The 14,173-nt window shown below is 46.7% G+C and overlaps 1 protein-coding gene across 1 annotated transcript in view; it reads left to right on the forward strand.

The window, feature by feature from the left end:
• Positions 1-14,173, forward strand: part of LOC145351696 (calcium/calmodulin-dependent protein kinase type II subunit alpha) — a 216,684-nt gene that overhangs the window by 29,480 nt on the left and 173,031 nt on the right. The window lies entirely within an intron of this gene.

Consider the following 14,173-nt stretch of genomic DNA (forward strand, 5'->3'; position numbering starts at 1 on the left):
CCAGATCCCTCAGTCTCTCCTCATAGGACCTCCCCACCATACCAGGCAACATCCTAGTAAACCTCCTCTGCACCCTCTCCAACGCCTCCACATCCTTCTTGTAATGCGGGGACCAGAACTGCACACAGTACTCCAAGTGCGGCCGCACTAGAGTAGTGTACAGTTGCAACATTACACTGCGACTCCTAAATTCAATCCCCCTACCAATAAACGCCAAGACACCGTACGCCTTCTTGACAACCTTATCTACTTGATTCCCAACTTTCAGGGATCTATGTACACACACACCTAGATCCCTCTGTTCATCCACACTATTCAAAGTCCTCCCGTTAGCCCTATACTCGACACATCTGTTGCTCCTACCAAAGTGAATTACCTCACACTTCTCCGCATTAAATTCCATCCGCCACCTCTCGGCCCAGCTCTGCAACCTATCTAAGTCTCCCTGCAGACTATGACACCCTTCCTCACAATCTACCACACCTCCAACTTTGGTGTCATCAGCAAATTTACTAATCCACCCAACTATACCCTCATCCAGATCATTAATAAAAATTACAAACAACAGTGGCCCCAAAACAGATCCCTGAGGCACACCACTCGTAACTGCACTCCATGATGAATATTTACCATCCACCACCACCCTCTGTCTCCTATCTGATAGCCAATTCCTGATCCAACTTCCTAGATTACCCACAATCCCATACATCTGCATTTTCTGCAGAAGCCTACCATGGTGAACCTTATCGAACGCCTTACTAAAATCCATGTATACCACGTCAACTGCCTTACCCCCATCCACCTCTTTGGTCACCTTCTCAAAAAACTCAATAAGGTTAGTAAGGCACGACCTACCTGCTACAAAACCATGCTGACTATTTCTAATCAATTCATTACACTCCAAATAACTATAAATCCTATCCCTAATAATTTTTTCTAAAACCTTGCCCACAACAGAAGTAAGACTCACCGGTCTATAATTCCCGGCAAAGTCTCTGTTCCCCTTCTTAAACAATGGGACAACATTCGCTATCCTCCAATCCTCCGGGACTACACCAGAGACCAATGACGACCTGAAGATCTGAGCCAGAGGCTCTGCAATCACCTCTCTAGCCTCCCAGAGAATCCTAGGGTAGATCCCATCCGGACCAGGGGACTTATCTATTTTCAGCCCCTCAAGAATTTCCAGCACATCCTCTTTATCAACCGTAATACTTTCTACTCTTCCCGCTCAAAAAAGACAGTAGGACTAGGGGGCACAGCCTCAAGATAAAGGGGAGGCGGTTTAGAACGGAGTTGAGGAGGAACTTCTTCACTCAAAGGGTGGTGAATCTCTGGAATTCACTGCCCGTTGAAGTGGTGGAGGCTGCCTCGCTAAATATTTTTAAGATGCGGGTTGATGGGTTCTTGATAAGAGAGGGGATTAAGGGTTATGGGGAGAGGGCGGGAAAGTGGAACTGAGCCACAACAGATCAGCCATGATCTTATTGAATGGCGGGGCAGGCTCGAAGGGCCAGATGGCCTACTCCTGCTCCTATTTCTTATGTTCTTATGTGTCTGGACCCACCAAGCCAGCCCAAATGGTGAAGAATCCCAGGCCCTGGGTTTTCCGGTCATCGCAATGTTACTGTTTGGCAGTGTTCGCTGTGCACAAATTAACTGTCACGTTTCCAGTGGGTGGGATTTTCCTTCCTCAGGCCCCCGCGACGTGTTTTCCAGCGGCAAAGGCAGCTCACGCATTGGCCATCGATGGGATTTTCCACAGCGTTTTATATGACTTGCCCATGCCATTTACCAAGAAACCCACCGCAGGGATTACGGGGGGGGGTGAGGGGGGTGGTGTGGTCACCTTCCAGCGGGACTGGAAGATCCTGCTGGCAGGACTGGAAGATACTGCCAGTGGGAAGGGCTGGAAAATTCCGCTCTATGTTATAACAGTGGCTGCACTTGAAAAGTACCTGATAGGTTGTGAAATCCTTCGAGACGTTTGGTGGGTGTGAAAGACGCTTTATAGATGTGAGACCATCTTTTGGTCTGCCCCTTTTTACTTCCGTCTTTTTCCAAGGAATCCGTGGCTTCTTTATTCCACTTGTTTAAATGAAATGCCTCACATTAGTCTGGAATGAATTTTAATTGCTGTTTATTCACCCACTCTGCCAACCTGTCCATTTCTTCCTGAATTCTGGCCCAGTCTCCACATTATGCCCTGTCCTTCCAGCCTGGCATCATCCACACGTTGCAACAGCATGCCACCCATTTCAAAGTTTGAATTCCACGTTGCCATGCCGTGCATGTTGAACAACAATGGTCCCAATCCCTTTGGGGCTTCACTTTCCCCCGCGGGGTACGAATTAATGGAAACAGCTCGTTTGTCTGCTTCAGGTGTTGACTGGCAGAAAGGACTTGCATTTCTGTAGCGCCTCCCGCAGGCTGCCCCAAAGAGCTTTACAGCCAATCAAACACTTCTGAGGTGTGTTATCACTGCTGTAGTGTCGGAAAAGTGACAGTCAATTTACACAAAGCAAGCTCCCACAAAGAGTGATAAGCTGCTTTTCGCCCCACTGGTTGAGGGATAAATATCTGAGAATTGCTGAAAAAAAAGAGGCATTTTTTATTGAAGCTTTTTGTCTTGCACTCCTCAGGACATTTCGTCAGAATACAAATCCAGGCGAGGAAACAAATTTGTACTGAATGAGAAAAGAGTGTGGATTAGTTGTCAAATGCAATTCAGCCCTCTGAGCCCCCTCCGCCATTCTGTATGATCATGGCTGATCTCCATACAGCATTCGATTGTTTCTCTTGGATTTGGATTCTTGCAGAATGATCTGATGAGTGCAAGCTGAAAAGCTTTGACAAGAAATGTCCCTTTTTCAGCAATGCACAATGCTAAACGACTATTTGGATAATTATTTGTTCGGATACTAGGGAGAACTTTAAGGTGGTGCCTGACATCTTCCTGAGAAAGCAGGCAAGGGCAGGATCTGAAACATTGGCATCACCAACAGTGCAGCACTTCCTCAATGCTCTGTTGGCTGTAAAGTGCCTTGGGACATAAAAGCCATGTTTAAAAAAAAAAGTTAGTTTCTTTCTTTCTATGTATTAGCAGCCATGATGTGGAAATGCTGGCATCGGACTGGGGTGGACACAGTAAGAAGTCTCACAACACCAGGTTAGACTCATCTGATGAAGGAGCAATGCTCCAAAAGCTGGTGATTCCAAATAAGCCTGTTGGACTTTAGCCTGGTTTTGTGAGACTTCTTTCTATATATTAGTACGTTATGCAACTTTCTGCTCTGAAATACGACAGCCATAAGACACATCTGTTGACAGATTTTGCAATGCGTTGCTGCAAGGAGCAATGGAGCATGAAATCTCTGAAAGGAAGCTTGTCACATCAGGGCGATTAAAATAACACAATCATTAAGTGATGAATATCTTAACAGCAGGCTGTAAAGAACAGTGCATTAAAGTTTCTCCCACGACTGTGGGATGATCCATGTCAACCAAGATTCAGGTAGACAATGAGTATCAGTCATGGGACAGCCTTACTGTGGCATTGACTGCACCTTGCAAACCCCATGAAAGATCTCCACCATCCAAAGGGAGGTGTGTAAAATTCCATCATCCTCCCCAGATGTACACACACACACCTGACCTGGATATATATTGGAAGTTCCTCTATCGTCACAATGTGCAATGCTGGAATCCCCAGAATGTCAGTACTGTGCAAACACCTTCACCACCCAGATTGCAGCGCTGGGGAGGGAGACACGTTGCTGGCTTCTGAAGGGCAATGAGGAATGGGCAATAACAATGAACCTTGGCAGCTACATCCATATCCCGAGAGTGAACAAGATAAAATGTATGAACATTGGAATTAAGAGCGAGAGTGGGTGGTTCAGCCCTTCAAGCCCCCTCCACCATTCTGTATGATCATAGCTGATCTCCATCTCATCCTAACTCCACTTCCCTGCCTTTTCCCCATAGCTCTTTATCCTGGGTGTATAATCCATGTAAGAAGTCTCACAACACCAGGTTAAAGTCCAACAGGTTTATTTGGTAGTACGAGCCACTAGCTTTCGGAGCACTTGTGCTACTAAATAAACCTGTTGAACTTTAACTTGGTCTTGTGAGACTTCTTATTGTGTTTACCCCAGTCCAATGCCGGCATCTCCACACCCTGTATAATCCATGCACGTGCTATTTGGCTGAACAGAGGGCATTCACTGGTGTAATGGCTGCTGGATAGCCTTGCTCTTATAACACAGAGGAATACATAGCAAGTCCCTTATGTTAAGACCTTGGCCAGAAATTCCAAGGTGTTTTATGAAGTTAGACTCCAGATTCTAAGTGTTACATTTGATTTTGTCATGGGTGAGCGGAAGGTGTTTCAGTCCAGGTATGATTCAAGTGACCCACTAGGAAGCTTTTATCAAGCAGAGTTTATTTAGGAACATAATTAGAATATAACAAAAAAAGAATTAGCATAACTTTTACCAATTACAAGAGTTAAGCATGACATTGTATAACTCCTAACAGCTAGCTATCTCTGTTGTTCCAAGTTAAACGCCATCCTGTACACATATAACCTTTTTCAGACTTGGCACAAAAAGCAAGTGTGCTCATATGATGCTGGATTTGCATCTTTGTAACATCTGCTGTAAATTAGTCCTTTGAATGTTGGACCAAATCTTCATGACTCCCCAGTCTCGGAACTTTTAGAGAGCCTCTGGAGAGAGACAGAGAGATATTGCCTTCTTTCACAGCTCTGGCAGAAGCTAAAATGAAACTAAAACTAGAATGCTCTGTGGAAAATAAACTGTCCTCAGTCTCAGATATTACCTGTCACTCAATCTCAATCACTTTACAATCCTAATGGACCATTAAAACCCCAGAACACTATATTAGTCCTGATTAAAATCAACATGATATCAATTATACTGCTTCAACAACAATAAAGGACACCAGCTACAGACAACACGGAGCCGACAAATTGTTGTGGACTGCAGAAACATCCTGCAGAGAAACATGATTAAAATACATTGCTTAAAGTCATAGTACCGCCACACTTAAGGCAGGGTGGTGGGAGAGAGTTAAACCCAAAGATAGGGAGATCTATTAAGTGAATAATAAGGAGAAACATATTTATGCTACTTAGCACAGGGATCACTGCAATCCATCAGAAAATTATAAATTGCTCTTTTTGACAGTGGTGATGCATTTTGATTGAGTTGTTATTTTGAGAATTGGATTCCTAGAATCATAGAATCTCTACAGTGCAGAAGGAGGCCATTTGGCCCATCATGTCTGCTCTGACCACAATTCCCCCGAGGCCCTATTCCTGTAACCTCACATACTGACCTTGCTAATCCCCCTGACACAAAGGGGCAATCCCTATGGTTATCCTGTGGTTCTCCAACTGACCAGGAAAGCTTGGGAATTTTGAATTTGGTTCAAAATTCCAGATTTTATTAGTAAGAATGGTGATGAAACGAGTAGATGATCATTAAAAAGTCAATTGGATCACAAATGTTCTTTAGGGAAGGAAACTTGCCATCCTTACCCAGTCTGGGCCTACGTTACCCATCCAGGATTGCCCTTGAGAAGGTAATGGGCAGCCACCTTCTTCAACCATTGAAGTCCATGTTGCTAAGTAGTGTAAAATCTGGAATTTTGAACCAAATTCAAAATTCCCAACTTTCCTGGTCAGTTGGAGAACCACAGGATAGCCATAGGGATTGCCCCTTTGTTTCAGGGGGATTAGCAGGGTAAATATGTGGAGTTACAGGAATAGGGCCTGGACGGGATTGTTGGGGGGGGGGGGGGCAGACTCGATGGGCCAAATGGCTTCCTTCTGCACTGTAGGGATTCTATGATTCTAGGAGTCTCTATTCTCAAAACAGCAACTCAGTCAAATACATTGCTTAAAGTCATAGTACCACCAGACTTAAAGCAGGGTGGTGGGAGAGAGTTAAACCCAAAGATAGGGAGAGCTATTAAGTGAACAATAAGGAGAAGTATACTTATGCTATTAAAGTGTATCACCGCTGTCAAGGAGCGGTGATATAAATCAGGATGGTGAGCGGCTTGGAGGGGAATCTCTAGGTGATGGTGTTCCCAGGTATCTGCTGCCCTTGCCTTTCTAATTGGTGGAGGCCTTGAGTTTGGAAGGTGCCATTGAAGGAGTCTTGGTGAGCTGCTGCAGCGCATCTTATAGATGGTATACAGGGCTGCTCCTGTGTGCTGATGTTGGAGGGAGTGGATGTTGGGTGTGGTGTATGAGATACCAATCATGCAGACTGCTTTGTCCTGGGTGGCCCATTGAGCCTGCCCCACCATTCAGTACAATCATGGACTGACCTTCTGCCCCATCTCCATTTCCCTGCTCACTCCCTATATCCCTTATTCCCCAAGAGACCAAACATCTGTCCATCCCAGCCTTAAGCGTGTTTCGCAATGGAGATTCCGTCACCCTCTGGAGTTAAGAATTCAAGGATTCCTGACCTGTTGAGGGAGGACATGTCTTCCTCCTCTCAGTCCTAACTGACTGTCTTTGATTTGATTTATTATTGTCACACGTATTAACATACAGTGAAACGTGTTGTTTCTTGCGCGCTGTACAGACAAAGCACACCATTCACAGAGAAGGAGAGGAGAGGGTGCAGAATGTAGTGTTACAGTCATAGCTGGGGTGCAGAGAAAAATCAACTTAATGCCAGATAAGTCCATTCAAAAGTCTAATAGCAGCAGGGAAGAAGCTGTTCTTGAGTTGGTTGGTACATGACGTCAGACTTTTATATTCTTTTCCCGATGGAAGAAGGTGGAAGAGAGAATGTCTGGGGTGCGTGGGGTTCTTAATTATGCTGGCTGCTTTTCTGAGACAGCAAAGACGCAAGTTCCTCTTATCCTGTGACTGTTGTAGATTCATCAGCCAAGGGAAAAAAAACAAGCTCTCAGGATGGAATTTTCCTGTCCAGCCCACCACGGGGATCGCAGTGGGTGGGATATGGACCATGCAAAGCTCCGTTGACCTCGAGCAGGATTTTCCAGCATTGGGGCAAGCGTGGCTGGAAAGTCCCGCCCTCCGTGTTTGTTATGTACTTCTCCTGCAGAATCTTATCTGTTTCGATGAAATCATACCTTACTCTGCTCAACTCCAGAAAATATGGACAAAATCTTTCTGTAAATACTGGGACCAAAACTGTACATTGCTTCAGGTGATAATATTAGCAAAGTCCTGTACAATTGTTTGATTTGATTTGATTTATTATTGTCATGTATATTAACATACAGTGAAAAGTATTGTTTCTTGCACGCTACACAAAGCATACCATTCACAGAGAAGGAAACGAGAAAGTGCAGAATGTAGTGTTACAGTCATAGCTAGGGTGTAGAGAAAGATCAATTTAATGCAAGGTGGGTCCATTCAAAAGTCTGACAGCAGCAGGGAAGAAGCTGTTCTTGAGTCAGTTGATACATGACCTCAGACTTTTGTATCTTTTTCTGATGAAAGAAGGTGAAAGAGAGTGTGTCCGAGAGGCATTAGGTCCTTAATTATGCTGGCTGTCCTATGTCTCATGGTCTTATAGGAGAATGGGGGTGAGAAAATATCAGCCATGATTGAATGGTGGAGTGGAAGCGATGGGCCAAGTGGCCTAATTCTGCTCCTATGGCTTATAGTGTTATGGCTGCTTTTCCGAGGCAGCAGGAAGTGTAGACAGAGTCGATGGGTGGGAGACTGGTTTGCATGATGGACTAGGCTTCATTAATGACCGTTTATAGTTTCTTGTGATTTTGCAAGACTTGTGGTACAGCAAGACTCCCTGTTCCTGAGCTAACGGCCAACATGCTATGTGCCTTCCAAATTGCTTTCTGCGTTTATTTCTTCTGTCCTACTTGTGTTGGCACCACAGACTGATATCCATACTCTGCCAACAATTTTTTCTGCGCCAGCATGTTAACTTTGTGTTCCTTGGGCAAGAACACCCAAATCTCTTTGAACGTCAACATGCAGAAGTTTCACACCTTTTTCAAAAAAAAATTCTGTGTTTCTATTCTTACAATCAAACCTCACATTTCCCCACATTATACTCCATCTGCTCCTTGTTTCACACTCACTTAACCTGTCAGTGCAATCTCTTTGTGCCCTCCTCAGTGTATATTTTCACCTTGCTTTGTAAATGTATCACTTTCTCTTGCCACTATAGAATAGCTGAGGCCCCAGCACTGATCCCTGACCTTATGTTGGAGGGAGGATAATTGGTGAAGCAATTAAATATGGTTAGAGCTTGGAAATTTCCCTGAGGATCTTGAGCAGTGACGTCCAGGGACAGAGCTTATTGCACCCCTGACAACCACAACCATTACTGTGTGTGCTAGGAATGAGTCCAACCATTGGATGGTGTTATAATTGGTATTTGTTCCTGTTGGCTCACTGTGGAGTCCTCCCATGGTGGTGTAGATATAGAGCAGGAAAACAGAGTGAAGCAGCCACAGGGCAGAGATCAGACCCGCAAGGAAAGATTCCATTCAGTTTTACCAAAGAGCTCCCAAGCATCATGTCTCCAAATATACAGCAGAACTGGCGACGAGGACTGCAGACATGCGCTTGCTGAGCCACTCAAAGAAGATTTAATGAGGAAAAGTCAGAAAAGGGAAACTTCGCCCACGTGCTACAAAGAACTAATGGACTAGCATGGATGTGTGTAAAACGCTCTGCAAAAAAATGGGGCAGCACAGTGGCACAGTGATTAGCACTGCTGCCTCACAGCTCCAGGGTCCTGGGTTCGATTCCCGACTTGGGTTACTCTCTGCGTGGAGTTTGCACATTTCTCCCCGTGTCTGTGTGAGTTTCCTCCGGGTGCTCCGCTTTCCTCCCGCACTCCAAAGATGTGTGGGTTAGGTTGATTGGCCGTGGTAAAGTTGTCCCTTAGTGTCCTGGGATGCGTAGGTTTGAGGGACTAGTGGGGTTACAGGAATAGGGCCTGGGGGAATTGTGGTCAGGGCAGGCATGGTGGGCCAAATGGCCTCCTTCCGCACTGTAGGGTTTCTATGATTCTAAATTATAGATTTGGCTGTAGCAAAAGACAGGCTGAAGCTCAATTAGTGCCTTGCGTGTAAAGAAAACTGAGGTAAGTGTTGGAAACACCGTTGTGAGACGTGCAAGTTGGAAACTTGCCTTTGTAAAATAGGTGGGAGCTTTCGTGGCCAAGTGGTCTCAGGCACTGGATCTACATTCCAGTAGCTGCAAATGAATGTAGACAAGAAGCACAGGAACCTCTGACAATCCTGAACAAGCAAAGGCTTGTTCTGGAGCCAAAGATTGTCTTTTGGTATCACATCTGTTCCTGCATTGTTCCAAATAGCCCAATCCATCACGCAAACCAGTCTCCCATCCATCGACTTTGCCTACACTTCCTGCTGCCTCGGGAAAGCAGCCAGCATAATTAAGGACCCCACGCACCCCGGACATTCTCTCTTCCACCTTCCTACGTTGGGAAAAAGTCTGAGGTCCCGTACCAATCGACCCAATTAGATCCTGAATGGACTGAGTGGAGTCCTGTGCTATCTGGACAATATTCTAGTCACTGCAATCAAGAAGCAAAAAATAATTGCAATGGGTGGCACGGTAGCACAGTGGTTAGCTCTGCTGCTTCACAGCTCCAGGGTCCTGGGTTCGATTCCCGGCTTGGGTCACTGTCTGTGTGGAGTTTGCACATTCTCCTCGTGTCTGCGTGGGTTTCCTCCGGGTACTCCGGTTTCCTCCCACAGTCCAAAGATGTGCAGGTTAGGTTGATTGGCCATGCTAAGAAATTGCCCCTTAGTGAGCAGGGATGTGTAGGTTAGAGGGATTAGTGGGTATAATATGTAGGGACATGGGGGTAGGGCCTGGGTGGGATTGTGTTCGGTGCAGACTCGATGGGCCGAAGGGCCTCTTTCTATGATTCTGAACTGAGGAGTAATAAACATCAGGAAATCCTGAAATCCTCCTCACCGGAAAGGTGACCTGAGAGCAGTCTTAAAAATTACAATGCCGGAATTTTACCGCCACGGGAATCGAAGCGGGTGAGGGGCGGACCATGGAAAGGCCCGTTGACCTCGGGTGGAATTTTACAGTTTTGGGACAAAGCGAAGTCGGAAAATCCCGCCTCCCTGCCCCCCGTATTTCGTTGAGTCGATGCAAAGAAGATATTTCCACACGTGGGACAGACCCAACACGAACAGCCAATAATATGTGAGATAGTCACCAACAAATCCAATTTGGAATCAGGAGAATCTACTTTAACCCGAGAATGTGGAACTTGCTCAGACGAGAAGTGGCTGACGTGAGCAGTTTCAGGAAATTCCGACTGAGAGTGGGATAGAAGCAGATAGAGAGAGAGAGAGAGAGAGAAAGGCGGGATTCTCCACGCTCTCCTCGGTGTGTTTTGTGGCAGCAGAGATGGCCCGTTATTGGCGGATGATGGAGGAATCTTCTGGTCCTGTTGTGTCCAGGAGGTTTCGCATTGTTTGCGCCCTCAGGGAATGTGTGGCATCGGGTCGCCGTCAGCGGGACTGGAAGACCCGGCAGCGGCAAGGGCTGGAAAATCCTGCCCAAAGTAGAGGCGGGAGGAGATTCCTGTGGAACTTATAAACTCAGTACAAAGTCTCACAACACCAGGTTAAAGTCTCCAACAGGTTTATTTAGTAGCAAAAGCCACTAGCTTTCGGAGCGCTGTCCCTTTGTCAGATAAGTGGCACTTACCTGACGAAGGGATAGCGCTCTGAAAGCTAGTGGCTTTTGCTGCCAAATAAACCTGTTGGACTTTAACCTGGTGTTGTGAGACTTCTTACTGTGTTTACCCCAGTCCAACGCCGGCATCTCCACATCATAAATTTATAAACTGACACAGAGCAGAGAGGCTGAATGGCCTTTTCCTGTTGCAGTGGACTTTATTGTCGGTCTAGAGAGCATTCCCTGTGTTACCTCCCTGTATCTCATCTCCTGTCTCTATTTCAAAGTGATAGGAATACTCTGGGGGTAGTGCAGCATACGGGGCTGATGAATTATACATAATCTCAGCATGTTATTGCTTTGAACCCTCTCGTGGTCTCAGTTTGTTTCTAATCTTTATACGCTTCAAAAAAATGTTAAGGAATTTGTAAACAGTGGAAGGAAACAGAAAGCTGCTGCGAATGTAGGTTCTTTAATTTGATTGTGAAGGAATTAACCCCTCCACAGTGTCAGTAACAATTTTCATTTAGACGATGTGCAGCAGGTAAAGTGTCATTCTGAGGTCCCACCTACCTGATGCAGCTGTCTAAATAAACTCCCATCACACACTCCGAAGTCTGCCATCCTCCGTGTTGTCAGAGAATCTACAGTGCAGAAGAGGCCCTTCGGCCCGTCAAGGCTGCACTAACACATGCACGGCTCTGACTTGCCCACCTAATCCCACTTGCCAGCAATTGGCCCATTGCCCTGAGTGTTCAGATGGTGCCCAGTACTTATCCAGGTACGTTTTAATGGATATGAGGCATACCGCCTCCACCACCCTCCCAGGCAGCGCATTCCAGACCCTCACCACCCTCTGGGTAAAAAATATTTTCCTCAAATTCCCCCCGAAACCTCCCACCTTTCACCTATAACTCGTGTCCCGCTGTAACTGACCCTTCAACGAAGGGGAACGGCTGCTCCCTGTCCACCCTGTCCATGCCCCTCGTAATCTAGAACAGATCAGCCATGATCTTATTGAATGGCGGGGCAGGCTCGAAGGGCTAGATGGCCTACTCCTGCTCCTATTTCTTATGTTCTTATGTTCTTATACATCAATCAGGTCACCCCTCAGGCTTCTCTGCTCCTGAGAAAACAACCCAATCTCTTTTAGAGTCGTAGAATCATAGAGGTTTACGGTAGGAAAACAGGCCCTTCGGCCCAACTTATCCATGCTGCCCCTTTTTTTCAAACCCTGAAGCTAGTCCCAATTGCCCAGACTTGGCCCATATCCGTCTATATCCGTTTTACCCATATAACTAGCCAAATGCTTTTTAAAAGATAAAATTGTACCCCCCCCCGCCCCCCCCCCCCACTACTGCAGCTTGTTCCAGATGCTCACCGCCCTCTGTGTGAAAAAATTGCCCCTCTGGACACTTTTGTATCTCTCCCCTCTCACCTTAAACCTTTGCCCTCTAGTTTTAGACTCCGCTACCTTTGAGAAAAGATATTGACTATCTAGCTGATCTATGCCCCCCGTTATTTTATAGACCTTTATAAGATCACCCCTAGTCTTCTACGCTCCAGAGAAAAAAGTCCCAGTCTATCCAGCCTCTCTCTACAACTCAAACCATCAAGTCCCAGTAGCACCCTAGTGAATCTTTTCTGCACTCTTTCTGGTTTAATAATCGGGTGACCAGAACTGGACACAGTTCTTCATTTAAATGTTCCATCCCAGGCAACATCCTGCTGAATCTCCTCTGCACCCCTTCCAGTGCATTTAGGTCCTTCTTAGAATCCCGGACAACATTCCTCCTTCCATCAACCACACCAGGGAAACAGGCTGATTATTCACGTCCCACCTTGTGGGAGCTTGCTGTGCGTGAAATGGTTTGCCACTCCCAGTCCCTTAGCAACACTCAGTCCACTTATTTGTGCGCAGAAAGGTTTGTGACGCTGCTCAGTAATGTGATAAATCCTTGTTATATTTGCAATTTATTTTTCAAACTCTCGCTTGATTATCATCTTAATGTGTTCCCAGATAACTGAGATGGGAATCAGACGGCAAGTAAAGAGCTGCATCGGTCTGCAGTTTGGAGGAGAGACTGAGGAAGGGGGAGGAGTTCCATATTTAGGAGGGAAGGTTGAGGGAGGGGGAGGAGTTGCAAAGTTTGGAGGGAGAGTGAAGGAGGGACTGGAGTGTCACATTTGGAGACAGTGAGGGAGGGGGAGGAGTTTCACAGTTTGGAGGGGAGAATGAGGGAGGGGAGGAGTTTCACAGTTTGGAGGGGAGAGTGAGGGAGGGGAGGAGTTTCACAGTTTGGAGGGATAGTGAGGGAGGGGGAGGAGTGTCACAGTTTGGAGGGGAGAGTGAGGGAGGGGAGGAGTGTCACAGTTTGGAGGGAGAGTGAGGGATGGGGAGGAGTGTCACAGTTTGGAGGGATAGTGAGGGAGGGGGAGGAGTGTCACAGTTTGGAGGGGAGAGTGAGGGAGGGGAGTGTGAGGGAGGGGAGGAGTGTCACAGTTTGGAGGGGAGAGTGAGGGAGGGGGAAGAGTGTCACAGATTGGAGGGAGAGTGAGGGAGGGTGAGGAGTTGCACAGATTGGAGGGAGAGTGAGGGAGGGGGAGGAGTGTCAAGGATTGGAGGGAAAGTGAGGGAGGGGGAGGAGTTTCACAGTTTGGAGGGAGAGTGAGGGAGGGGAAGGAGTTGCACAGTTTGGAGGGGAGACTGAGGGAGGGGAGGAGTTTCACAGTTTGGAGGGGAGAGTGAGGGAGGGGAGGAGTTTCACAGTTTGGAGGGGAGAGTGAGGGAGGGGAGGAGTTTCACAGTTTGGAGGGATAGTGAGGGAGGGGGAGGAGTGTCACAGTTTGGAGGGGAGAGTGAGGGAGGGGAGGAGTGTCACAGTTTGGAGGGGAGAGTGAGGGAGGGGAGGAGTGTCACAGTTTGGAGGGATAGTGAGGGGGAGGAATTACACAGTTTGGAGGGATAGTGAGGGAGGGGGAGGAGTGTCACAGTTTGGAGGGGAGAGTGAGGGAGGGGAGTGTGAGGGAGGGGAGGAGTGTCACAGTTTGGAGGGGAAGTGAGGGAGGGGGAAGAGTGTCACAGATTGGAGGGAAAGTGAGGGAGGGTGAGGAGTTGCACAGATTGGAGGGAAAGTGAGGGAGGGGGAGGAGTTTCACAGTTTGGAGGGAGAGTGAGGGAGGGGGAGGAGATGCACGGAATGAGGTTTTGGGGAAGAGTGAATTAAACCAGCCGATGGGATAATGAGTCTTGATTTTAATGCAGAAGGCACTGAGAACCTTAAAGCAAGTTGTTGTTTGGGCCTCATTTACAACGAATAGACAATCAAATAAATTCAATCTCTGAAGCCAGATTTATTATTAATGGAATAAATCACTGCCTCCAAATTGTTTTTCCTTTTTGTTGATCAATGAATCAATTTGCATGCTGGATTCGAGACAATGATTGACTGGGAATGG

Source organism: Carcharhinus amblyrhynchos, chromosome 13 (genome assembly GCF_965287045.1).
Source record: "Carcharhinus amblyrhynchos chromosome 13, sCarAmb.v2.hapA, whole genome shotgun sequence".
Classification (NCBI taxonomy): Eukaryota; Metazoa; Chordata; class Chondrichthyes; order Carcharhiniformes; family Carcharhinidae; genus Carcharhinus; species Carcharhinus amblyrhynchos.